At 40.7% G+C, this 27,969-nt stretch overlaps 1 pseudogene; it reads right to left on the minus strand.

The window, feature by feature from the left end:
- Positions 1-6,625: 6,625 nt before the first annotated feature.
- LOC129816024 (ammonium transporter Rh type B-like) lies at positions 6,626-15,519 on the minus strand (annotated as a pseudogene).
- Positions 15,520-27,969: the final 12,450 nt, after the last annotated feature.

The following is a 27,969-nucleotide window of genomic DNA, read 5'->3' on the forward strand; positions in this document are numbered from 1 at the left end:
CAAGCTTCACATGCGTAGGTATTTGCTCTTTATCAAAAAAACAACAGGACCGACATACTTTCTTCTTTTTCTCCATTCACCCAGTGGGTCAGACGCCAGGCACCAACCACACCAGGAATTGTCTTCAGGTATTCAACATGAACATCCATCGTCACCCATGAGATGACTTCTTTGATGGGTGCTCTACTCCGAAGTTCAAATCACAAACTTCTGTTGTTCTGATTATTTTGAGGCCCACTGCAATCTGCCGCTGCTCTTCAGAAATACAATTAATCAAAATAAGACCACTCCTGGTCATTCTGACAGGCTCCACTTTTCCCAGCGCAAACTTCCCCATTTTCAACACCTCAAACGGGTTTCCAAAATATGCATCCTGACTCAACAAACGCATCCCAACAAGAAGCGATTCATTATCATTCATACATGTATCCAAATTTAGACAATTTACTTTTTTAAATTCCAGATTTCACTACTACTGTTGTCCATTCAGAACATTCGTTTTCACCAACTTTGCTCGATGCGCTGCTTGATTCGAACTCAGCATCCACTTCCGCCATCTTTTTTTCTGAACCGGAACCGTGGTCCTCAAACATCACAATTTGTTGATGGTCAGTGCTATCAAGAATCCTTTGGAAGTGCCTTCCCTAAACCCGTAACCTAACCTTATTTTATCAGGGAGTCATACTGAGACTTAGGTTAAGGTTGAGAAAAGGGTTAGGGTTAGCAAAAATGCTATCCTAACCTGCTACGAAAAGTCACTTCCGGTCATAGCTGTGTCGAAGTGGTGTGGTTTTAGGGAATCACACATTCAAACACCGTTATATGGAGAATTATTTCAATCACCTGAGTAACTGTATCTATTAAAATGCAGGAGGCATACATAGCTACAACATTATTCTACTGTAAATCACTCACGGAACCAAAATGTTAGACTCATGAGGCTGTATTGATGTATTGATGTTTTGATAAGCCTATAGGCGACAATTATGCGTAGGTTTACTATTAAAAATATAGTTTTTATTAATTTCATTACAGTAGTCTATATTTAATCCCAGATGAAATAGCTAAACCTAATCATTTTTATGAAGTCTAGATCAGGGAAAGCCACAGCTTTATCAGAACCATCCCACTGTGCACACACTGGTTGAATCAACGTTGCTTCCACGTCATTTCAATGAAATTACATTGAACCAATGTGGAATAGATGTTGAATTGACATCTGTGCCCACTGGGACAGACCTACATCACCAGAAGAAGAACACCCATATCTAATAGTCTACAGGGGTGTGCATACTATCTTTTATGTTGTTTAAATGATTGGAATTTAAAATTTGTGGAAAAATCTAGACAACTAAATATGAGGCATATGAGCCATTTGGAGTTGACAAGCAAGATATTTCTACATGACACCCCCTCCCACGTAGTCAAAGAAGGTGGCTAAACGAAGATAGTTCACTCAGGCCGTTCATCATTGAAAAAAAAAAAAGGTCAGTTCCAGTCTACAGTTCCAGTCTACTACTACCAACAACAACCCAACGCTGCAACCTAGTCTCATAGTAGTTCTTATTATTATGTACGTAAATCCGAGATATATCATTTACTATTATATGTATGGTATGTATTCATTTGTGAATGTCCAACACCCATTTCTTATGATATGTTCTGAATTACAATTTGTATTAAATGTCACGAATTTGCAAAACGAACAATAGATAGAGCATTTGCAAAATGTACAATATGTTACGAATTAGAAAAATGTATGAAATGTTTACGAATTCTAGCTAGGTGGCTAAGTGGCTAACATTAGCTAGGCTAGGGGTTAGGGCCCAGTGGTGGAAAAAGTACCCAACCGTCATACTTGAGTAAAAGTAAAGATACCTTAATAGAAAATGACTCAAGTAAAAGTTAAAGTCACCCAGTAAAAATCTACTTGAGTAAAAGTCTAAAAGTATTTGGTTTAAAATATACTTAAGTATCAAAAGTAAAAGTATAAATAATTTCAAATTCCTTACATTAACCAAACCAGATGGCACCATTTTCTTGTTTTATTAATTTACGGAAAGCCAGGGGCACACTCCAACACTCAGACATCATTTACAAACAAAGCATTTGTGTATAGTGAGTCTGCCAGAGGCAGTAGGGATGACCAGGGATGTTCGGTTGATAAGTGTGTGAATTTGACTATTTTCCTGTCCTGCTAAGCATTCAAAATGTAACAGGTACTTTTGGGTGTCAAGGAAAATGTATGGAGTAAAAAGTACAATATTTACTTCAGGAATGTGAAGTAAAAGTAAAAGTAGTCAAAAATATAAATAGTAAAGTACAGCTACCCAAAAAAACTACTTAATATTTTTACTTAAGTACTTTACACCACTGGGTTAGGGGTTAGGATTAAGGTTCAGTTTAGGAGTTAGGTTAAAGACTTAAGGTTAGGGTTAGGTTAAGGGGAAGGGTTAGCTAAAAGGGTTAAAGTTATGGGAAGGGTTAGCTAAAAGGGTTAAAGTTAGGGGAAGGGTTAGCTAAAAGGGTTAAAGTTAGGGGAAGGGTTAGCTAAAAGGGTTAAAGTTAGGGGAAGGGTTAGCTAAAAGGGTTAAAGTTATGGGAAGGGTTAACTAAAAGGGTTAAAGTTAGGGGAAGGGTTAGCTAAAAGGGTTAAAGTTAGGGGAAGGGTTAGCTAAAAGGGTTAAAGTTAGGGGAAGGGTTAGCTAAAAGGGTTAAAGTTAGGGGAAGGGTTAGCTAAAAGGGTTAAAGTTAGGGGAAGGGTTAGCTAAAAGGGTTAAGGTTAGGGGAAGGGTTAGCTAAAGGGTTAAGGTTAAGGTTAGGGTAAGGTTTAGCTAACATGATAAGTAGTTCCAAAGTAGCTAAAAAGTAGTAAGTAGTTGAAAAGTTGATAATTAGATAAAATTGTCCATGATGGGATTCAAACTCGCAACCTTTGTGTTGCTAGACGTTCACGTTGAACGCCCACCCATCCACACCGACCAACCACCATAATTTGGTTTTTGCTTTATGGAACCATCTGTCTTAAGTAACCATTCCAAACGTAACATATCATACTAATTTGAGTATCACAGATTTACATTTACTATATTACATCTAGTCTAGTCTACCAGTGTGATTCTCCCACTCTCCTCCCAGCCAGCATAGATAGATTTAGGGAGTGAGGGACACAATGGAGAACGGCAATTGGTGACCTTAGAGCAGGTTCCTGACGATAAATATGTTTTAAGTTATAGGCTGCTACCTATATGTCTAATATATGTGAAACTAAAATGTAGGCTAGGGTAGGCTAGTCTAGAAAGCAGTTTGTGTTAAATTGAGATAGGCTAGATAATGTTATCCTAGGCTACATTTTAAATATCCTATAGAAAGCATTACATATGCAAAAATCTGCCAAATCTACAAAGTTTATTGTATGACATGCACAATTCAAGAAAACAGTTTTGGGGTTTTCTAAAACCCCACTCAGAGATGTCATAGATGAGAATGAGTAGGCCTACTCATAAACTGAGTGGGAAATTGACACAGCAAAATAGTGCATGCCATCCCTGAAAATAAATCATAGCTTACAAATTGTGAGAATACAAAAGATAATTACTATCAGGTGGGGTCGAACTTTGGAGGACCACTGTTGTAGAGAGTTCCTGTAATGTCTATGTATTCCCACTAGATGCCAACATATTCACACAATGAAACACAATTTGAAACAGAGCTTGCCTGCAATGCATCAATTGCCATATCACATGTTATGAACCAATATTGGTCAGCCACATGAATGAAACAAAATGGTAAGGATTAATTAATTATGCTAAATCATGCAAATATAACTTGTCTGTGTATAACCCTAACTGCTGGGACTGCCCAAGCAAAGCTCCTGATTGACATGGGTATTATGGTGCATTGAGTTGGTTGGAATCTCTCCAGCGCGCTGACAATAAACAATGATTCATATTAAGATTGACTTCGAGTATCCCTGTGTAAGAATTTCCACAACACTGCTTACTTGTAAATGAACTAATGAGGGAATAACACACACCAGGCCATGGAACAGCTGAGCAGCCAATTGTCCAATTACTTTTGGTCCCTTAAAAAGAGGGGACCACATGTAAAAAGTGCTGTACTTCCTTCACTGTTCACCCGATTTGGATGTAAATACTCTCAAATTAAAGCTGAATGTCTGCACTTTCAACTCATATTCATTATTTAATTTAAACTGCAATATGCTGTGGTAGACAGCTAAAATAATAATAACTTGGTCAATGTCCAAATATTTATGTATTTCACTTTTAATAATTCAGCATGACCTGAACTTGATAGATAGGTCTTCTGTAACTAAGCCACTCAGGAACATTCAATGTCATCTATGTTAGCAACTCCAGTGAATATTTGGCCTTGTGTTTTAGTTTATTGTTCTGTTGAAAAGTGAATTTGTCTCCCAGTGTCTGTTGGAAGCAGACTGAACAAGGTTTTCCTCTAGGATTTTGCTTGTGCTTAGCTCTATTCCATTTAGTTTTATCCTAAAAATACTCCCTAGTTGTACTCAGTGATGTGTTGGAATTGCCTTATTACAAACAGAATGCATATTTTGTATAAGCTTCCTTCTTTTCACTCATTTAGGTTAGTATTGTGGAGAAACTACAATGTTGTTGATCCATCCTCAGTTTTGTCTTATCACAGCCATTAAACTCTGTAACCAGAGGTGTAAATTAACTAAGTAAAAAATACTTTGAAGTACTACTTAAGTCATTTTTGGGGGGGGGGGGGGTATCTGTTCTTTAAATTGCTATTTATACTTTTGACCACTTATACTTTTCGCCCACTACATTCCTAAAGAAAATAATGTATATTTTACTCCAAAGTACTTGTTACATTTCGAATGCTTAGCAGGACAAGAAAGGGGTTTAATTCACGCACTTATGAAGAGAACATCCCGGGTCATCTACTACCTCTGAACTGGTGGACTCACTAAACACACATTATTAGTTTGTAAATTGTGTCTGAGTGTTGGAGTGTGCCCCTGGTTATCTGTAAATAAATAAAAACAAGAAAATGGTGCAGTCTGGTTTGCTTAATATAAAGAATTTTAAATGATTTATACTTTTACACTTATGTATATTTTACTTATGTGCATTTACTTTTGATACTTAAGGATATGTAAAAACCAAATACTTTCAGACTCAGTAGTATTCTACTGTGTAACTTTCACTTTTACTTGAGTCCTTTTCTATTAAGGTTTCTTTACTTTTACTCAAGTAGGACAATTGGGTACTTTTTCCACTACTGTCTGTAACTGTTTTAAAGTCACCATTGGCCTCATAGTGAAATCCCTGAGTGGTTTCCTTCCTCTCCGGCAACTGAGTTAGTAAGGACACCTGTATATTTGCAATGACTGACTATATTGATACACCATATAATAATTTCACCATGCTCAAAGGGATATTCAATGTCTGCTTTTTTATTTTACCCATCTACAAATAGGCATTGGAAAACCTCCCTGGTCTTTGTGGTTGAATCTGCGTTTGAAATTCACTGCTTAACTGAGGGACCTTACAGATAATTGTATGTGTGGGGTACAGAGATGAGATAGTCAAAAATCATGTTAAACACTGTTATTGCACACAGAGTGAGTCCATGCAATTTATTATGTGACTTGTTAAGTAAGCTTTTACTCCTGAACTTATTTAGGCTTTCCATAACAAAGGGGTTGAAAACGTATTGTCTTAAAACATTTCACCTTAAAACATTTTATTAATTTATAAAAATGTTTAAAAAAGTAATGCCACTTTGACATTATGGGGTATTGTGTGTAGGCCAATGACAAAAAAAAAATCTTCATTTAATCCACTTTAAACGCAGGCTGTGACAGTTTTGGGGGGAAAAAGTCAAGGGGTGTGAATACTTTCTGAAGGCACTATATCAATAAATCTTGTGACCTTGTTGATGCCTAATATGTACTCCCAATGATATCCCCTTTGTGTTATGTGTGCAATCAAACTTGCAAACAAGGTTTGCCATAACAAAGGAGTGGAACATTCACTCAAGCCATTTCAGCTTTTCCTTTTTAATCAATTTGTTGAAATCTCTAAAAACATAATTCCACTTTGACATGATGGAATATTGTGTGTAGGCCAATAATGGTCTGGGCTGTTTTTTATGGTTCAAGCCGCATAGTTCCAGTGAAGGGAAATCTTAACGCGACAGCACACAATGGCATACTAGACGATTCTGTGCTTTGTGGCAACAGTTTGGGGAAGGCCCTTTCTTGTTTCAGCATGACAATGCCTCAGTTCACAAAGCAAGGTCCATACAAAAAAGGTTTGTTGAGATCGGTGTGGAAGAACTTGCCTGGCCTGCACAGAGCCCTGACCTCAACCTCATCTAACACCTTTGGGATGAATTGGAATGCAGACTGCGAACCAGGCCTAATTGCCCAACATTAGCGCCCAACCTCACTAATGTGCTTGTGGCTGAACGGAAGCATGTCTCCACAGCAATGTTCCAAAATCTAGTAAAAAGACAACCTGGAAGAGTGGAGGCTGTTATAGCAGCAAAGGGGGAACCAACTCCATATTAATGCCCATGATTTAAGGAATGAGATGTTCGATGAGCAGGTGTTCACCTACTTTTAGTCATGTAGTGTAGCTGCCACCTGGTAGAGGGCCTGCTCATTGGCGATGGGGCCCAGGCCGGACTTCAGCCCTGGGGATCAGCTGCTGCAGCTCCAGCAGCTTTGGGTCTCCTTCCATGGGTGCGTGAAGATCTGGTATATACTGGGGCCATAGGTTTCTTTGTTGGCCAAGAGGATGGCATAAATGTCCGTCATGCAGGATATGAGACCGGTGAGGCCATGGAGATTATGGATGCCAGACTGGTCTTGGATCCTGAAGCTGTAACGTGTATGTTAGGTGCCTCCTAAGAAGAGGTAGGTGCAGGATTCAGGAGCAGGGCAAAGGAATTCCAGTTTGCACAGTCGTTTATTATAAGTCCCAACCCACCAACAACAGGCGGGGAAAATCACGAAACACACGGAGGAGAAACCTCTACTCCTAACACAGTACCAACAGTACAACGACTGTGAGGGGAAAATCCCTGTGGCGCAAACACGCACCCCTAGCAGTGCTAACACAGCAAAATAATCCCGCACAAAGACTAGCAGGCAGCGGAGGTTAATAAACCCACCGAAATTAACTAATCAGACACAGGTGATAACAACAACAGACAGACACAAATGAAAAGGAAAAATGGATCGGTGGCAGCTAGTAGGCCGGCGACGACGACCGCCGAGCACCGCCCGAACAGGGAGAGGAGCCACCTTCGGTGGAAGTCGTGACAGTGTACGCTAAGAATTGGGAAGCAAGTATAGGGAGTGAGTTTAATAAAAAACGGAACATAGAACAAAACAAGAAACACGAGTTGCATACAGACATGAAACACAGAAACAGAGTCAATAACGCCTGGGGACAGAACCAAAGGTAGTGACGGATATAGAGGAGGTAATCAAGAAGGAGATGGAGTCCAGGTGAGTCTCATGAGGCGCAGGTGCGCGTAATGATGGTGGCAGGTGTGCGTAATAATGAATAAACTGGCGACGTCGAGCGCCATAGAGGGGGAGCGGGAGTAGACGTGACAGAAGCAGCAGGTCAAGAAAGGGGTGAGGTACCTGTATCCCGTGAAGCAGGCTGTGCAGCCCATGACCCCCAGGGCATAGGCGGCTGCAGGGGAGATCATCATGTCCACGTAAGCCCCAACAGTCACACCACCCGCCAGAGTCACATTCTGAATGTCGGCCATGGTGATCTAGCCTCTCTTGTTGAATAGGGCAGATGAGGCGAAGGCTGTCATCGACAAGGAGCTGAGGCCTATGAAGGTCTGCAGGACAAGCCTGTGCTGGTCAAAGTTGAAAGAGGGCCAGAACACCCAGAGAACCAGGGTGCCCATCACTGACAGGATGTCTGACTGCTAACTAGTAATCTCTTTGGCGTGGCCATCGTTCAGGTGCGGCTGGTACAGCACAAACGTGACCCCCAACCCAAAGTAACAGACAAACAGATAGATGAGGATGGAGCCACCTGCGTCATTGTTCTTTAGGTATTTCAGCATAGCCCACTCTGCAAAGATATGGACCTCTAGCAGGTCCTCTAGCGGACTGTTCTTTCCCAGCACCGCCCCGAAGGAGATAAGCACCACGGCGCATGTAAACTCAGCATTGATCAGGTTGACGACCCCAAGGTGGATCTTTCCTATGGAGTATAACTGGAAGTAGCCCTGGACCAAGTAGCCCTTCCCACTGGATCGCGAAGTTGGCTATCAGGAAGTTGAAGACCATCCATCTAAAGCCGTAAAGCCACATGAAGGCCAGCAGGCAGCCGCAGATCCTCATCTGCATGTCAGCGAAGAAGGGACAGTCTCGATACAGGGAGTTGTCCATAGGGTTGGTCTCATTGTTCCTGAAACTTGCCGTTGGCATTGTCATCATAGGTGGCAAGCGCACCCTCAGGCTATTGGACTTATTCATTGTGCAATGGACAGCTCACAGAGACCAATTACTCTAGCAGCAGCACTCTCTCCTTCCCTTTCTACCTCTACTGACAGATAAGTGACTTCCGGCATTGGGCAGAGAGCAGACGCACACCACACAGCTACACAAGGACTCCACATCTCTCCCACTCAGGACAGAGTTGTACTTTCGTCCCTCAAATTAACCAGCATGTTCTACAGTTTCACAACACAATGTGTACTGATGGAATTATTATAGATTCAGATAAAATAAATTGGTAGGGTTGTAGCCATGCAGGGTCTATTTTGATTAAGAAAGTAAATGTTTTTTTGTGTTTTTTTTTTTACTTCCCAACTATTTGTTCCTGTAAGCCTCAAATTTGAATTTCTATTGAGAGAGGGATTCATTTTTTATTTTCAATTTTTTTATTTAACCTTTATTTAACCAGGCAAGTCAGTCAAGAACAAATTCTTATTTACAATGACGGCCTACGTCCGCCAAACCCGGGCAACGCTGGGCCTATTGTGTGCCGCCCTATGGGACTCCCGATCACGGCCGGTTGTGATACAGTCTTAATACTGTAAAAAGCACTGAGCTAATGAGCTAATGCCTTCAAGGTATTATAGTATTCAACACTTTTACTAAACAAAAAATGTTCAAACAATTTACTTAGATTTTATGTATTCATTGCAATTACTAGTAATTCTACTTCATTTTATCAGTGAACAGGTGTTGTTCATTAGAACACAGCACAATATATTCCACAACATATTTCTGCAGTCCCACCCACCAACGAATTTCTGACTACACCTCTGCATTGGAGTAAATACCTTTGCTTTAGCCCCTATCAGTGAACAGGTGTTGTGACTAATACCTCACAAGGATTCTTCTCTCTAAGCTGAGACCTTGAAACTGAGACATCTTTTGTTCTCAAAACAAGGTCTGGGCGTACTGCCAAATTGCAGCTACTGATAGTGGTGATTCGTTCAGTCAGCCATTTGCATGAACACATAAATTGGTTTATAGAACAACATATGAATAGAACACAGAAATTAGTTATAAGAAAAGCACATGTATAACATTTCTATCACAGCAGATAAAAGGTCTAGAGTTGATTTCAAATGTGGCATTTGCATTTTGAATCTGTTGCTGTTAACCCTCAATATGAAGTCCAAAGAGCTGTCACTGCCAGTGAAGCAAGCCATGATTAAGCTGAACAATCTAAACAAACCCATCAGAGTGTAAGGGCTGTCTCTCTCCTCATCCTCGGACGAGGAGAGGAGAATCATCAGACCAAAATGCAGCTTTCGGGAAATAAGCCATCTTTTTATTTACAACGACGATGGCAACACGAAACAAAACACTTTCAAATATACAAAACAAGAAAACGACGTTGACGAAACCTGAACATAAACTTACATAACTAAACGTAAACTCACGGACAGGAAACAGACGACATTAAAATAAACGAACAGCCAAACAGTCCCGTATGGTACATACATTCGACGACACAGGAGACAATCACCCACAAACAAACAGTGAGAACACCCTACCTAAATATGACTCTTAATTGGAGGAGAACGCAAAACACCTGCCTCTAATTAAGAGCCATACCAGGCAACCAAAACCAACATAGAAACAGATAACATAGACTGCCCACCCAAAACACATGCCCTGACCTAAACACATACAAAAAACAACATAAAACAGGTCAGGACCGTTACACAGAGAGATAACAAAAACATTAGGTGTGGCCAAATCAACTATTTGGTACATTCTTAAAAAGAACGAACTCGCTGGTGAGCTCAGGAATACCAAAAGGCTCGGAAGATCACGGAAAACAACTATGGTGGATGACAGAATTAATTCCCTGGTGAAGAAAGACCACTTCACAACAGTTGGCCAGATCAAGAACACCCTCCAGGAGGCAGGCGTATCTGTGTCAAAGTCAACAATCAAGAGAAGACTTCACCAGAGAAAAAACATTGGTAAGCCTCAAAAACAGGAAGACCAGGTTTTCCAAAAAACATCTAAAAAAAACCTGTACAGTTTTGGAACAACATCCTATGAACAGATGAGACAAAGATCAACTTGTACCAGAATGATAGGAAGAGAAGAGTATGGAGAAGGAAAGGAACTGTTCGTGATCTGAAGCATACCACCTCATCTGTGAAGCATCGTGGAGGTAGTGTTCTGGCGTGGGTATGTACGGCTGCCAATGGAACTTGTTCCCTTGCATTTATTGATGATGTGACTGCTGAGAAAAGCAGCAGGATGAAATCTGAAGTGTTTAGGGCTATATTATCTGCTCATATTCGGCCAAATGCTTCAAAACTCATTGGATGGTGCTTCACAGTGCAGATGGACATTGACCCGAAGCATACTGCGAAAGCAATCCAATCATTTTTAAGGCAAAGTTGTGGAATGTTCTGCAATGGCCAAGTTAATCACCTGACCTGAAGACATTTGAGCATGCATTTCACTTGCTAAAGACAAAACTGAAGGCAAAACGACCCAAGAACAACCAGGAACTGAAGACAGCTGCATCTGGTGATGTCTATGGGTTCCAGACTTCAGGCAGTCATTGACTGCAAAGGATTTGCAACCAAGTATTTAATTTATGATTATGTTAGTTTGTCAAATTACTTTTGAGCCTCTAAAATTGGGGGGCTATGCATAAAAAAATTGTAATTCCTACACGGTTCATACGATAATTTTGACAAAACCCTTAAATTAAAGATGAAAGTCTACACTTAAAGCACATCTTGATTGTTTCATTTCAAATCCATTGTGGTGGCGTACAGAGACAAAATGATGCAAAGTGTGTCACTGTCCAAATACGCATAGACCTGACTGAAATACTCAACTTATTTTACAGTCTTAATCTCCTGTTTACAGTTTTTATCTATAGTTTACTATCTTATCGGCACTTCAATAATCGTACCACTCTATATCAGCACCAGCGGCTAATGTTAAAAATGCAACAGTGCCAGGAGTATTGGTTGAAGGACCAAGGAAAGTCTACCCTGATAATAACATTGATGATTAACAGCTATTTATGACAGATATTTATCTCTTTGGGTACAGTGTCTCTTTTCATTGTGATACCCACATATGTAGGATCTTAATTTGAGACAGTTTGCTACAGCAGGAAAATAATCCTGCAGCAACAGGAAGTGTGAATTATTATCAAAGATTTTTATAACTTAACCAATATAGACCACAGCCCGTCGTTTCAAATGGGAACAAATTAGTCATAGAGGGCAGAACAAGAAAGTAGGTGGGCAGAGACAAGCACGATCTAGCAAGATCCTATTGGCGCATTCTAGCATGCTTTAGCATATTTTCGTTATAGAACGCCTACTTTATTAAGGTATTCCACTCAAAATACAACTTAACACGATTCGTCCACGCACTGTATCTGGACGGCATTAGAACGTGTCTGCATTAAAATGTTTGTCCTATGTTGTTATAATGAATGCATCTTCGAATTGTGCTGTTTTTATGCTAAATTCTAAAGTGGATTTAGCTACAATAACCACAGGTGTTTATTTTGTATCTGCTTAAGGAATGTGTCAATTCCATCTAAAGTCCATCTGAATTCAGTAGGTGAATTGAATTCTTAAATCCAAATTCCCAAATAATATTCAATTGTTGATTTGGAAATCCAATTAAACTCCTGAACTGATTTAATTTAAATGAACCCTTAGCCTACAATGGTCGCGCCCTAGTAGAAATCGAATTAACATAAAAAAATCCCCATCAAAATCTGTCTGTTTAAACTGTGTTTTTTGCATGCGCTACATCTCAATCCACCGCATCTGCTGATATCGCCCCTCCGCATCTGCTGATATCGCCCTTCCGCATCTACTGTGAAAGGTGGCAGAGCTAGAGAGATGTTTGTTAGACCATGAGACATCCCGAAAATCGGTCATGTCACAAAATCATATGTAGCGTCTGAACGGTTTTGCTCTATGACACCCACAAGCCTCCTCTGAGGGCGATACAGCCTCTTCTGACAATTTCTGTCTGTAGCATCCAAGTGGTTTGGGCTACACACTAATTTTGTTTCGTTTTTTTACCTTTATTTAACTAGGCAAGTCAGTTAAGAACAAATTCTTATTTAAAATTATAGCCTAGGAACAGTGGGTTAACTGCCTTGTTCAGTCTAGAGGGTTAATAACAAAGTATACTATATGTTCACAAAATAATCACCCAATTTATATTAGATATTGTGTATTATTTGTATGGACAACTGTTCATAGATATAAATGTACTATAATGTTCTGTTATCTTGTGTTGACTTTGTGTTGTCCAGCATCTTATCTCAATCAAGATGGCAGAGGAGTAATAATCCACAAGCGATAATTGTTAATGAGAAAATACTTTATGGTCAAAATGGTATATTAATGATGATCGATAAATAACGATAATCCCGTAATAAAGATTTACTACCTTGGTAAAACTATTTTTGCAGACTATTTTTGCAGATTATGTGTAGCACCATCCACAGAAATGAAAGTGGACAGAAAGTGATGCTGCTCTGTACTCTCTACCAGAGATCATGTGTAACGTGGATGGTGCTGTTTTAAAAGCCTTACTAAACTCTGGGTGAAATCAATAATGAGGACATAATACATAGTTTTGATCACTTTGAACCTGTGTATCCGGAAACCCAGTAATCTTTCATGGCTCTGTTCCCAGAGTTTCTGTGAGAGGAGACGAGTGGCAAAGGGCATAACACACAAGACTGCTTTATCAAGTGCAAAAGCAACAACACTGACCTGCTAATAAAAATACTTGTATTCCTAATGTCTGGGGCCAGGGTTTTGTCCTGACCATGTGACCTGACCAGGAACATCTCTGGGCCTTGACCTTGCAATGGCAATTAAAAGATCCAACAAAGATATGAAGTACACGTGCTCCCACCACTCAGCAACAGTAATGAGTATCAGTGGTGGCTAGTGCCACTTTAAATCGAAGGATGGGCTTATTGTAATGGTTGGAATGGAACCGTATCACATTTATTGTTATTACAATACCATTTATTTATTGCTTGCAGGGGACTGGGGGTGATGGTTGGGAAGGGGCAGACACAGACACCTGGATAGCAAGTTGATGTTTTGTGCCGTTCTGCCTTTGTTTTAGCCGAGGGCCGCTCTCCCGATTAGATCCCCACCAGCCCTCTGTAGTGTCTGTGTAGGTGTGCGTACATATAATTATTATTTGTACTTTATAATTATTTTCTCTTAGCATTTTACTATTATGTATGTGTATATTTTAAATTAGTGTAGATTATTATTCTGGGGCATGAATGTTTGTATATGTATATGTGTGTATGTGTATATATGCATATGTATATATGTATGGGTGTGTGTGTGTGTGTGTGTGTGTGTATATGTATATATATTTTTTAAATATATACTTTTATATGTATTTTTTGGGTGTGTGTGTATGTGTATATGTGTGTGTGTGTGTTTGTATGTATGTGTATGTATGTATGTATATGTGTATATATATATATATATATAACCTTTTTATTTATTTATTTTCTGATTGGGGGGTACGTTTAATTTAATCTGGTTTCCGATCTAACCCACAATATGTAAATGTACTGCTGTCTATGTCGGTTGCTGATGGTTCATGTTTAGACCGGCATTGCTTAGCAATATAATCTTGCGGTGCTATATCTTGCTTATCTCAGGGATTGACCCAAGATGACGCTTAAGTGCGCAATATGTTTAAGAGGCAACTTATTCTCTTTAGGTTTATTAGATGCTAATTGAACACTTTATTCGCGGGAGCCTCCTCAGTTCATATGTTAGTAGAAGTTCTAGGATAGTGAGAGGTGAACGTATAGTTGGGATTTTTTTTTTTTTTACTTCTTGTTCGAGGTCGCGCCGTGCTTTTTTGGCATCGGCCAGATAATGTGTTTATTATTTTTATTTTTCTATTTTTTTCTCTCCTATTTGTGTATGCCTGTTGAAGGTGGGTTGATCGGGGGGGGGGGGGGGGGGGGGTGGTAAATGGTGGGGAAAGTAGGGGAACAGGGTGGGAAGTAAAGGTGCTTGCAGGGGGGGAGGGGCTGGTTGGATACTGCTCGGGTGTAGCTGCTACATATGCTGATCGTGATGATTTGGTGCGCTTTCTTACCTTTTTATTGAGTTACATGTTATGCAGGCCACCATAGGAACTACAAATGAGAGGGGGGCGGGGCTCACATTCACTTCCTGAAATGTCAAGGGTTTAAACGAACCAATTAAGAGAGGCAAGGTCCTAGCCCACTTGAAAGCACTCTCGTCTGATATTATATTTTTGCAAGAAACCCATCTGAAAAATAATTCTCATAGCAGACTAAAATGTAGGTGGGTGGGGCAAGTGTATCACTCTAACTTCTCTGCCAAAACGAGAGGCACAGCGATTCTGGTACGGAAAGGAATTCCCTTTCTACATAAAACCACTATTGTGGATAAAGAGGGTCGTTTTGTGATCGTAATAGGAGAGATCCACTCTACTTCTGTAACTCTACTAAATATCTATGGGCCAAACATTGATAACCCCTCTTTTTTCAAAAGAGTCCTTGCCCTGATTCCAGATATCTCCCATACTAACCTGATCATTGGAGGGGACCTTAACTGTGTGCTAGACCAATATTTGGCCACATCCTCTACCCGGCGAACCCCCACCTCCTATTCAAGTGAATTCTTAAAGGAGGTGGGGGTTCGCCGGGTAGAGGATCTGTCCAAATATTGGTCTAGCAGACAGTTAAGGTCCCCTCCAATGATCAGGTTAGTATGGGAGATATCTGGAATAAAGAATTCTAACTTATTTGATATATGGAGGATCACTAACCCTACGGGTAGGGAATACTCCTTTTACTCTCATGTTCACAATGTTTATACTCGAATTGACTACTTTTTGGTTGATGCTAAACTACTCCCCTATACCTGTAATGTGAGGTATCATGATATTATAATCTCGGACCACAGTCCACTCACCTTCTCCCTGAGATTGTGTGACATTGTACCAAACGAGAGGGTCTGGAGGTTGAATCCTCAGCTCCTCACAGAACCAACATTCTGTGAACATCTTAAAAACCAAATTACATTTTTCTTAAATACCAACGACAACAGAGAGACTTCCCCAGCATTATTGTGGGAAACACTTAAGGCTTATTTGAGAGGCTGTATCATCTCCTATCAGACTGCCAGGAGTAGGCAAAACAGGGGAAAATTGGTAGAACTGGAGGGACAAATTCACTTACTGGATAAGGAGAATGCTAGACATCCATCTATGGAGAAACATAAAAAAATGACCTCTTAAAAATTTGAATATAATCAGATTCTCTCAGCAAAAATTGCTAAATCTTTTCTCTACGCCAAGCAAAAATATTTTGAGTTTGGTGACAAACCACACAAATTACTCGCCAGACAACTTCGAAAAAATGTGAGTGACCGAATGATTCACAAAGTTAAATCTGCATCTGGGGAACTACTCTCTTCCCCCAAAGACATCAATGACAGATTCCGTCAGTTTTATGAGACTCTATATACATCTAAAGCAGATCCTAACCCCTTAATTATGCAAAACTTTTTGGAGGACTGTAATCTTCCTGCCCTGAACCAGGAAGATTCTAACTTCCTGAATAAGGAAATATCTCTTGAAGAAATTCGAGAAACAATTAAATCTCTAAAGAGTGGCAAGACCCTGGGCCCAGATGGATACCCTGGTGAATTCTATAAAACATTCAGCAACATGCTCTCTCCCTACCTGCACAAAATGTTGGTTCAGGCCAAGGAGGATGGAGCTCTCCCATTACTTTGGATGAAGCATTCATTACAGTTATACATAAGAAGGGTAAAGATCCTGAAGAGGTAGGGTCATACAGACCAATATCCCTCCTTAATACAGACCAAAAGATTTTAGCAAAAACCCTGGCTAACAGGCTTAGCACTTTAGTTGGCAAATTGGTCCATTCGGACCAGACCGGCTTTATCCCGAACAGAAACTCATTCTTCAATCTCAGGCGCCTCTTCAACATTATGTATTCTCAGAGGTTACCAAACGTGGACCTTGCCGTTATATCTCTTGACGCCGAGAAGGCTTTTGACCAAGTTGAGTGGTCCTATCTATTCAAAGTCCGACAGAAATGTTATATTGGAGATGGGTTCATAAATTGGATCCAGCTTTTATATAGGAACCCCTGTGCGAGAATACTCACTAACCAATCATTGTCGCCCCGATTTAACCTTTACAGAAGGACAAGGTAGGGTTGTGCGCTGTCGCCTATGCTCTTCGCCCTAATCATTGAACCTCTCGCTCGGGCGATTAGATCTGATGCAGCAATACACGGCTATAATACTAAAGATACTCTAAATAAGATTTCCCTATATGCAGATGACATTCACCTCTATGTAACAGAACCCCAAGCTAGTATTCCAGCTATTCTTGATGTGATTAATTTGTTTGGTACCTTCTCGGGATACAGAATAAATTGGAACAAGAGTGAATTAATGCCCATATGGTTACAAAACACCTCTTGGCTAGAACATATTTCAGTTAAGTTATCTTCAGAAAAATTAACCTATCTAGGAATTGTAGTTACCAAACAATATTCCTTACTATTTAAAGAGAATTTCCCCTCTCTGATGCAAAAACTCAAGACAAACATACAATTTTGGAGAACTCTCCCAATTTCTCTGCTCGGAAGAATTTATGCCATTAAAATGGTCTTCCTCCCACAACTGCTCTACCTATTGTAACGGCTTTCCTCTTCCTCTTCATCAGAAGAGGAGGAGCAGGGATTGAACCAATTTGCAGCGGATTGTGAAGACATGATTTATTAAAGAAAAACACGAAAACACGAACTTGACTAATAAACTAACAAAACAACAAACGGTGTAGACAGATCTGGACGACTCACATAACACACGAGAACGCACGAACAGGGAAAAAAGCCTACACATAAATGACACTGAACAAACAAACCGAAAACAGTCCCGTGTGGCGCAATGACATACACAAACACAGGAGACAATCACCCACAACGAACACTGTGAAAACACCTACCTAAATATGACTCTTAATTAGAGGAACGCCAAACACCTGCCTCTAATTAAGAGCCATACCAGGCAACCCATAAACCAACATAGAAACAGAAAACATAGAATGCCCACCCAAACTCACGTCCTGACCAACTAACACATATAACAAACTAACAGAAATAGGTCAGGAACGTGACACCTATACCAGAACATCCCAGTATTCATAGCTAAATCCTTTCATAAACAACTGGACTCAATTATCAATCCTTTCATCTGGGATTATAAAACACACAGGATAGGTAAAAAACACCTCTGCAAATCCAAAATGGAAGGAGGATTGTCTCTCCCAAATTTTGTATTTTATTACTGGGCCGCTAACCTCCACGCTGTTACGTTTTTGCTGGATGACGCACGTCCGTCACCTAGCTGGCTTAGTATGGAGCGGGAGGAGTGTCACCCCTTCTCTATTGGTGCTGTGATTTTGTCGCCTGTCAATCTGGAGAGGTCACTTTATCGTAACAATCCTATTATACATAGCACAGTCCGAATCTGGAAGCAAATTAAAACCCACTTTGAGCTTAGACCAATGTCATTCATGCTCCCTGTTGCCAGGAACCCCTCCTTTGCCCCCTCTAACCTTGATAACACCTTTTGAGCAATGGGGAGAGTTGGGGATAAGTACCATAGGGGATTTATATAAAGAAGGGACCTTTGCTTCCTTTGAGTTGCTGAGGGAAACTTATAATCTTCCCAGATGTAACTTTTTCAGATACCTACAAATCAGAGACTATGTTAGAAAACACCTCCCAACATTTGGGAACGCTAAGCCTTCCATGTTTGACGGATGCATAAAAACATCCCCCACCTCAGACAAACTGATATCTCGTTTATATGATGCTTTTCAATCTGTTAGCACACCTTCTACAGATGCCATTAAGGCAAAATGGGAGGAAGAACTAGGGACTGACATTTCGGTGGCAGACTGGGAAGATAGCTTGGAGTATATCCACACCTGCTCCATTAACTCCAGACATCGTCTCATACAATTCAAGGTATTACACAGATTACACTATTCCAAAACCAAACTGCATAGGATATTTCCTGATACATCCCCTATGTGTGATAAATGTCAGGCTGCACAGGGTACACTACTCCACTGCTTTGCCCTATGCTCTAGCTTGTATGGTTACTGGTGTGGAATTTTTAGGATACTCTCTGAAGTTCTGGAGACTTCAATTGACCCAGACCCGCTTCTGATAATCCTGGGAGTGTCTGATTCCCTAAACGGATTAACCAACCCCCAAAAACAACTCATCTCTTACAGTCTCATTTCGGCAAAAAAACTAATCTTGTTGTTTTGGAAAAAGAGGGAAGCGCCCACTACCAAATTATGGCTCAGCGAATTGGCAAACACTGTACACTTAGAAAGAATTAGATATATTCTGAACAATAAATTATCAAAATTTGATCAAATCTGGCAGCCTTTCCTCTCTTACTTGGACCATTCGGCTCTGTGAATTTGTACTTTTTAACGCACTCTCAATTGTAATATTTTAATCCACCTTTGGGCAGCATGTATTTGGGCAGCAATATTTGAACGGAATGGAACCGTATCAAACACATGGTTTCATGGTACTTGTTGCCTTTTCCAATAGAACACCTTGAGTCGGTCAACAATAAAGATGTAGGATCTTAATTTGATCACCCTGTTACAGGATAAATGTCAAACTTGTACTGTATTTGAGGTGTAAACAGGCTTTTGAAGTTTGTAATTTCCACTTTTAAATTTCAGACTTGATATTCACTTATGAAAAATGTATCAACCCCTACAAAAATGTCCACAATCCACATAATAACGCAGATAAAACAATGAGACAGATATTTCACCTGATGTATAGTTGTGAAGCATCGGCTTGTGTTTCCACTCACTACCAAATATGGTAGTGGGAGGAAGCACAGTGGCCGGCAGTGTGAGAAGATGGAACAAGATGGATTTTGGCCAACATTCTGCAAATTTTCTCATCGATGAAACATCTGATCTCAATACAGTTTTCTGTCCCCAAAAACTAGAATCTATTACGAACAGAGTGGACTACGTTTTGCAGACTTTACCCTTTGCCAAAGTTTTTTAAAATTGTGTTGTTTAGAAGGAACTCAACGGCAAATTGAACTATTGCACACACACGATTAAACAAGGATCTCACCTTTAAGGCAAAGAAATTAAAACTTGAGAGTGGTATATGTAGGACAGTAATGAATGCTAGATTTTAAATGAATTTCAGACAAACTGATCAAGTTTTAATATAGTGATTACAACTTGCAAAGCCTCATGCCTGTATCTCAAGGCAGCAGGTAGCCTAGTGGTTAGAGTGTCGGACTAGTAACTGAAAGGTTGCAAGATCAAATCCTTGAGCTGACAAGGTACAAATCTGTCTTTTTCCCCTGAACAAGGCAGTTAACCCACTGTTCCTAGGCTGTCATTAAAAATAAGAATTTGTTCTTAACTGACTTGCCTAGTTAAATAAAGGTAAAATGACATTTAAAAAAGGCCTAGTCACTCACAATCACGAATGGAGCATTCTATGGGTTAAACATTAACATATCAAAAGGTCTATGATGCATTATTACCCTTACAGTAGAATCTGACTGTCAAATGAACTGACAAATAAATATACACCGAACTTAAATAAATGATCCGTTTTTTGTTTATTACGAAAGGAGGTATTAGCAATTTAGACATAAACAATATGGATGAATATCTCAACAATTTTATCTTCATACATTTCATGTTCAGTTCAACCTTACTGTTTGGCAGGATCTGGAGATTATAAAACGGTAAATAACATTCCCCGGAAGGTAGACACTCTACCCTAACAGGCATCTGAAAATGTGTCACTGAAAAAAAAATGGAAATAATCCACCCCCAAATATTTTGCATCACATAAGGCTGCTGAGGGGAGAACGGCTCATAAAAATGTCCGGAATGGAACAAGTGGAATGGCATCAAACACCTGGAAACTATGTGTTTGATGTATTTGATACCATTCCACAAATGCCGTTCCAGTCATTCCCATGAGCCCGTTTTCTCCAATTAAGGTGCGACCATCCTCCTGTGCTTTGCATGTAGCCTCTTACCTCCTACTGGCTTCTTGTTTGAGCCACAATTTCAGACAAAGGGTCAGGGGAATTAGATAAGTAAGTACGGGCCTCAGCAAGTTGTAATAAAGTCTGGCTGCATGTACTGATTACTGAAGTTAAACCACACAGTTGTCACACACACACCGCTCTGCAGATTTTGATATTAAGAAGAGCAAGGGGATATATTTTTCAAAAACTAACAAATAGCGACACTCAGTGGTTGTGAAAGTGAAACTGCGGCTAGACAACCAACACATCATCGTCTCCAAATCTGGCCAAATAAAAACACAAATTCAATAACAGATCGGAAAGCGTATCACCAACGTTTTGTCTCTCAAACATGGTTGGCATAGCCGTCATTGCCATCCTCTGTGTCCAGAGTTTTGGTGCGGTCCGTTTGCACTGAGGCATAGAGGTCAGAAAGCACAGAGACCGTGTCAGCGTTGTTGTTGGCCACATTCACCTTCTCCACTTCCTGTGGCCCCTGTAGTGTCACTACGTCAGAGTACTCAATCTGGGGCTGTGGGGAGCTGCGGCCAGACACCATCTTTGGGGCCTTCAGAGTCAGGTTGGCATAACAGTCCTGCCTTTTAGAGGGCGCCTGACAGAAAGAAGACACATGGTAAATGTATGTTTAATAAAGGTCCAATGCAGCCCTTTTATCTGAATATCAAATCATGTCTGAGTAACGGCTAAGTACCTTACTGTGATTGTTTTAATTAAAATAGTCAAAAAGAAACAAAAATAGCTTCTTAGCATAGAGCAATTTCTCAAGAAAGAATTTAGCTAGGACTGCCTGGGAGTGGTCTGAATGGGGAGGAGAAAACGGAAAATTAGCTGTTATTGGCAGAGAGGTTTGGAACTCTTTTTCCTATTGGTCTGCTAACTAATTTACCGCTTGGTGATTTCACCAGGCAGGCCAAAACTTAATCCTACCAATACATGCTGAAATTTCAGGTAGTCTTTTCAAACAGTTCTTACACAAAAAGGGTATTATCATAATTTCCACAATTTCGCAGTATAATTCCAACCACAAAGGGAAATCACATTTTTGACTATACTGGACCTTTTATATATAATCTTGTCGACCAGCCAGCACTCTCTAGCAATTGAGCCTGGGGACATGGTTAGGTTTAATATACTATAGGACTTTTTGGTATGGGCCTATACATGACACAAAGAGATAGGTAACACAAATAATGAACAATAACAGGAGACATCTGTGTTTCACAAGGAGAAGGTGTAGAAAAAGTAGCACCTGAGAACCACTTTTGATCGGACGATCTCTGACGGATGAGGAACTGAGTGGAAGTTCTACTCCTGTCAACAAAGAGAAACCAGTTGTAAAAAAGAGGATAATTCAACCCTGGGTCACTCATCACATCGCAGTGCACATATTCCATGCAGTAAGATGGAATTGTATTTTCTTGATGTTATTACATGTAACTACATAGTAACTAAACTACAAAACACATTTGAAAAACTAAATTACCTGTTTCATTACATTACGATTCACAAAGCTTTGCTTTCGGGTGCTTATGATATACTCTGACAACAGTGAAACATTAACATTCAAAATGAAATTCAACTGAAATTCTGCAAGCAAGCATCTTCTGGGAACTTCTTCTCACTTGTCTGGGTGTAGCTGATGTTCCCATAGATAGGGTTGTCCTCCATGTCCCTCAGTCTCAGACTAAGACTGGTTGATTCCCATCGAGGATGAGGAGAGAGGAAACAGTGAGGTCATTAGCAAAACAGATATTAGCATGTAATAATAGTCCAAAACCATCATGATCAAACCAGATAAACAACTCTAAAGATGAATAAAGACAAAAAATGTGTGATCCAGAGCCATGTAGATACTGTATCTATATCTGTCTATATACTGTATATATGGCTCTGCATCATTCATTGCAGCCCCATCAGACAGAAAATGAATCTGTCATTAAACCTTTTTGTCCCTTTGTCCCTCATTTGTCCCTCTGTCTAATCATTACAGTTTTTCTCAATTGCCTACAAGCATTTTTTGGAACAAAATAGTAAATACATTTTCCAAATGTAGTTGCCTTCTCAAAACATCGATACATTAATCAAAACTATATTATACCGTCAAAATTGCAAATTCATGAATCAAAATAACACGAATGCCTGCAAAAAGAATAACACAACCATATTTCCCTTAGTCCAAGCAGACAAAACACAGTTAGTCTGTCTTTTAAATATCCCAGGAGATAAATACATTGTTTTTGCAGTCACTAAATCATGAAGATCAAATTTGGAAGAGCAACTATCCAAAGGTGCAGAATTATGGGCATTACTCTCCGTTTTTGCATATTTCAGCAAACAATTTCATACACATAAAATTATTCAAATAAAAATAATTTTAAAAATACATTGTTTGCAGGATTCAGATTGAGAGATTCAGATTCAGAGTGTTTAATAGTCACATGTACAGGGTTGCAGGTGTTATTGCAGGGTACAGGGAAAATCGTAGGCTCCAAGCTCCAGCATGCAGGACTTGAAATAAAATAATTAAAATGGTACTAAAAAACAAAACAATAGAAATAGCCCTATATACATCCTAACTGTAGTAGTGATGAATAAATAAGTGTTCATTGGTGTGGAGGCAGAGTAAAGACTGTTTAGGGGTGTGGGGGAATGACCATAGGGTGAGAAGCATGACCATTGAGGGGGTGTGAAATAAAAAATATCAAAATAATATACCCTGCTCAAAAAAATAAAGGGAACACTTAAACAACACAATGTACCTCCAAGTCAATCACACTTCTGTGAAATCAAACTGTCCACTTAGGAAGCAACACTGATTGACAATAAATTTCACATGCTGTTGTGCAAATGGAATAGACAACAGGTGGAAATTATAGGCAAGACACCCCCAAAAAAGGAGTGGTTCTGCAGGTGATGACCACAGACCACTTCTCAGTTCCTATGCTTCCTGGCTGATGTTTTGGTCACTTTTGAATGCTGGCGGTGCTCTCACTCTAGTGGTAGCATGAGACGGAGTCTACAACCCACACAAGTGGCTCAGGTAGTGCAGCTCATCCAGGATGGCACACCAATGCAAGCTGTGGCAAGAAGGTTTGCTGTGTCTGTCAGCGTACTGTCCAGAGCATGGAGGCGCTACCAGGAGACAGGCCAGTACATCAGGAGACGTGGAGGAGGCCGTATGAGGGCAACAACCCAGCAGCAGGACCGCTACCTCCGCCTTTGTGCAAGGAGGAGCACTGCCAGAGGCCTGCAAAATGACCTCCAGCAGGCCACAAATGTGCATGTGTCTGCTCAAACGGTCAGAAACAGACTCCATGAGGGTGGTATGAGGGCCCGACGCCCACAGGTGGGGGTTGTGCTTACAGCCCAACACCGTGCAGGACGTTTGGCATTTGCCAGAGAACACCAAGATTGGCAAATTCGCCACTGGCGCCCTGTGCTCTTCACAGATGAAAGCAGGTTCACACTGAGCACATGTGACAGACGTGACAGAGTCTGGAGACGCCGTGGAGAACGTTCTGCTACCTGCAACATCCTCCAGCATGACCGGTTTGGTGGTGGGTCAGTCATGGTGTGGGGTGGCATTTCTTTGGGGGGCCGCACAGCCCTCCATGTGCTCGCCAGAGGTAGCCTGACTGCCATTAGGTACCGAGATGAGATCCTCAGACCCCTTGTGAGACCATATGCTGGTGCGGTTGGCCCTGGGTTCCTCCTAATGCAAGACAATGCTAGACCTCATGTGGCTGGAGTGTGTCAGCAGTTCCTGCAAGAGGAAGGCATTGATGCTATGGACTGGCCCACCCGTTCCCCAGACCTGAATCCAATTGAGCACATCTGGGACATCATGTCTCGCTCCATCCACCAACGCCACGTTGCACCACAGACTGTCCAGGAGTTGGCGGATGCTTTAGTCCAGGTCTGGGAGGAGATCCCTCAGGAGACCATCCGCCACCTCATCAGGAGCATGCCCAGGCGTTGTAGGGAGGTCATACAGGCACGTGGAGGCCACACACACTACTGAGCCTCATTTTGACTTGTTTTAAGGACATTACATCAAAGTTGGATCAGCCTGTAGTGTGGTTTTCCACTTTAATTTTGAGTGTGACTCCAAATCCAGACCTCCATGGGTTGATAAATTTGATTTCCATTGATAATTTTTGTGTGATTTTGTTGTCAGCACATTCAACTATGTAAAGAAAAAAGTATTTAATAAGAATATTTCATTCATTCAGATGTAGGATGTGTTATTTTAGTGTTCCCTTTATTTTTTGGAGCAGTGTATAATATATATATATATTAATAACTGCAAAAGTGATGAATGTCGTCGGTGTGGGGGCAGAGTAAAAGTCCCTTGGGGGGTGTCCATAGTGGGAGTAGCAGGGGAGAGGGGGGATTAGGTAGCTGACTAGTGGTGGCTATTCAGCAGCCTGATGGTCTGAGGGTAGAAACTATTGGCCAGTCCTCCAGTTTTTACCATGATTCTCCTGTACTCTCCACGTCTGAGTGATTGAAGCAGGGAGAACAGGCCATGGCTTGGGTGGCTGGAGTCCCTGAGAATCGGCCATCCTGCAACAGCTGGTGTTGTAGGTGTCCTGTAGGGCAGGCAGTGTGTACCCAATGGTGCGTTCGGCTGCACGTATCACCATCTGAAGAGTCTTGCAGTCCGCAGAGGTGGAGTTACCGTACCAGGCTATGATGCAGCCCGACATTATGCTCTCAATGGTTCTCCTGTAGAACACTGTGAGGGTTCTCAGGGACAGGCCGAATTTCTTCAGCATCCTGAGGATGAAGAGTCGCTGTCGTGCCTTCTTCACCACGTGTCCATGTGGTTAGACCATTTCAGCTTCTCTGAGATGTATACGCCGAGGAAATAGAAGTTATTGATCGTTTCCATGGCGGCCCTGTTGATGAGGATGGGGGCGTGCCCCAGCCTGGTTCCCCCTGAAGACCACAATCAGCTCCTTTGTTTAGCTAACGCTGAGGGAGAGGTTGCTTACCTGGCACCACACCGTCAGAGTGCCTACCTCCTCCCTGTAGGCTGTCTCGTCGTTGTTGGTAATCAGGCCTACTACTGTTGTCGTCATGGAACTTGATGATGGAGTTGGAACTGTGTGATGCCACACACTCGTGGGTATACAGGGGAATACAGGAGGGAACTGAGAACGCACCCTTGTGGGGCACCCGTGTTGAGAATCACTGTTGAGGAGGTAATGTTGCTTACCTTCACCACCTGGGGGCGCCCGGTCAGGAAGTCAAGGACCAGTTGCATAGGGAGGAGTTCAGGCCGATCGCTGTGAGCTTTCTAATGAGCTTATAGGGCACTATGGTATTGAAGGACGAGATGTAGTCGATGAACAGCATCTTATGCATTTCTTTTGTCCAGGTAGGTGAGGGCAGTGTGCAGTGCAATGGCGATTGCATCGTACGTGGAGAGGGTCGAGAGTGTTGGGGAGGGAGAAGGTGAGTGCTACTGGTCGGTAGTCATTCAGTTACTTTCCCTTTCTTAATTTTTTTTATAGCAGAGTTTTGACTGTTAGATGCACATCAGCTGTAGTGATGCATAAAACAGTGGAAAGAGGCATGCTGCTAGCCACCATTGTAACGGAGAACAAGCACCCACACGTGGACTATTTGGCCTCCCCATCTTTCCAGACCAGATTTATACCCCCCAGAAAGGCTGGATGTTCTGCACCTGCCTGCTATGAGAGTGAGTAAGTGAGCCAGCCAGCCAGCCAACACTTTAGCCAGATTCGTTCATCGGTATCATCACAATCTAATTCCATGTAGTCAATACATAGGCTGATTTGTTCGTAGTTTTGGAGACTTTCCTTTGGTGCACAGAAACAAAATCCACAGTAGAAATAAGGAAAGGTGAATACAATGGAGGAACACAATTGATATGAATGTATAGCCCTCAATCTATACCAAAGTAATTATCTATAATGGAATGTAAAATTGTTGGAGATTATGATTTAAGAATGCCGGAAACAGAACACAATTGCCCACATTTCTCCTCTGACAAAATCGTTGTGTTAATATTCTGGTGACATATGTATTTAAAGTTTTGCAAAAGGTGGTCTGAGATATGCAAGTCAGGTACAAAACCAAGAATATGATCAGAAGATCTGTAAATGGATTTGAGCACAGATCAAAAAATTGCTAGCAGGAAATTGAGAAACTGCAATTAGATACACACCTCCTTCTGAAGCGGGGCAGAAATGTATTTCCTTTATCTGTAACAACAAAAGAGTGTTCTCTGTCAATATTTTCTTTTAAATCAGAGGTTGTGTTAACCATTGACTTCAGTCTTACCTGTACAATGTGTTGCGATACAGCAAAGAATATTCCAGCACACTGAAAATACCAACATTGTGCTGACAACTGACAGTAGGATCCACAGCTCAAAAGACCCGCAGAAAATACCAAAAACTATGGGGAGTACAACAACAAGAAAGAGAACAGGTGTATAACCGTTAGTATATGTTGTTTTCTTTGCATTGGGCTGACAAGACTTTATGGCAAGTCTGACAAAGACTTTCGGGTCTAAATTTTGCACAATAAAACGGCAGGTGCATGGAATAGTGTGTGGGTATTCATCTTTCTTTCAAGATTTGATGGCTTGTCATGTGTAATATGTCTATAGCTCCAGAAGACACTGAATTGAATAAATAGTTCAAAGTAAACTAAATGAACCAACACACTGTTGTATATCCTCCCACATGTCTTTTGGGAGCCTACAACAGTGTGTGGGTTCATTTGGATTACACTGTGTAATACATTTTCAAAAATGTAACGTTGACACCTTTGAGCCTGAAGAGTTTTGAGTATAATTTTTTTTATGGCATGTAAATTTGACCTTTTTGACCTCTTGATGAGAATAAAATATTGTTTAACTTCAAACAAGCTTTTAAAAAGGACACCACAATATCCACTGTTCCTAGGCCGTCATTGAAAATAAGAATTTGTTCTTAACTGTCTTGCCTTGTTAAATAAAGGTAAAAAATAAAATATTGTGAGTTAAAATAGATCAGACTTACCTGTTGTTTGAGTGCTGCTGTTACAGCTATCTGCCATGATTGCGAGTTTATAAACCTGATAAATTCAGACTCGCTTGACAAAAATAAAAAATAAAAAAATGTAATCCCTCCCTGCGACTCTCTAAAATATTGATCCAAGATGTAATTGTATTGAAGCTTATTTCTGTACTAAACTATTATATTTGTATTTTAAGGTGTTGGTTTTAGTGATGCAGGTTCATCTAGGGTTCTTTCTGGGAGTTTG

This window comes from Salvelinus fontinalis, chromosome 18, assembly GCF_029448725.1.
Source record: "Salvelinus fontinalis isolate EN_2023a chromosome 18, ASM2944872v1, whole genome shotgun sequence".
Classification (NCBI taxonomy): Eukaryota; Metazoa; Chordata; class Actinopteri; order Salmoniformes; family Salmonidae; genus Salvelinus; species Salvelinus fontinalis.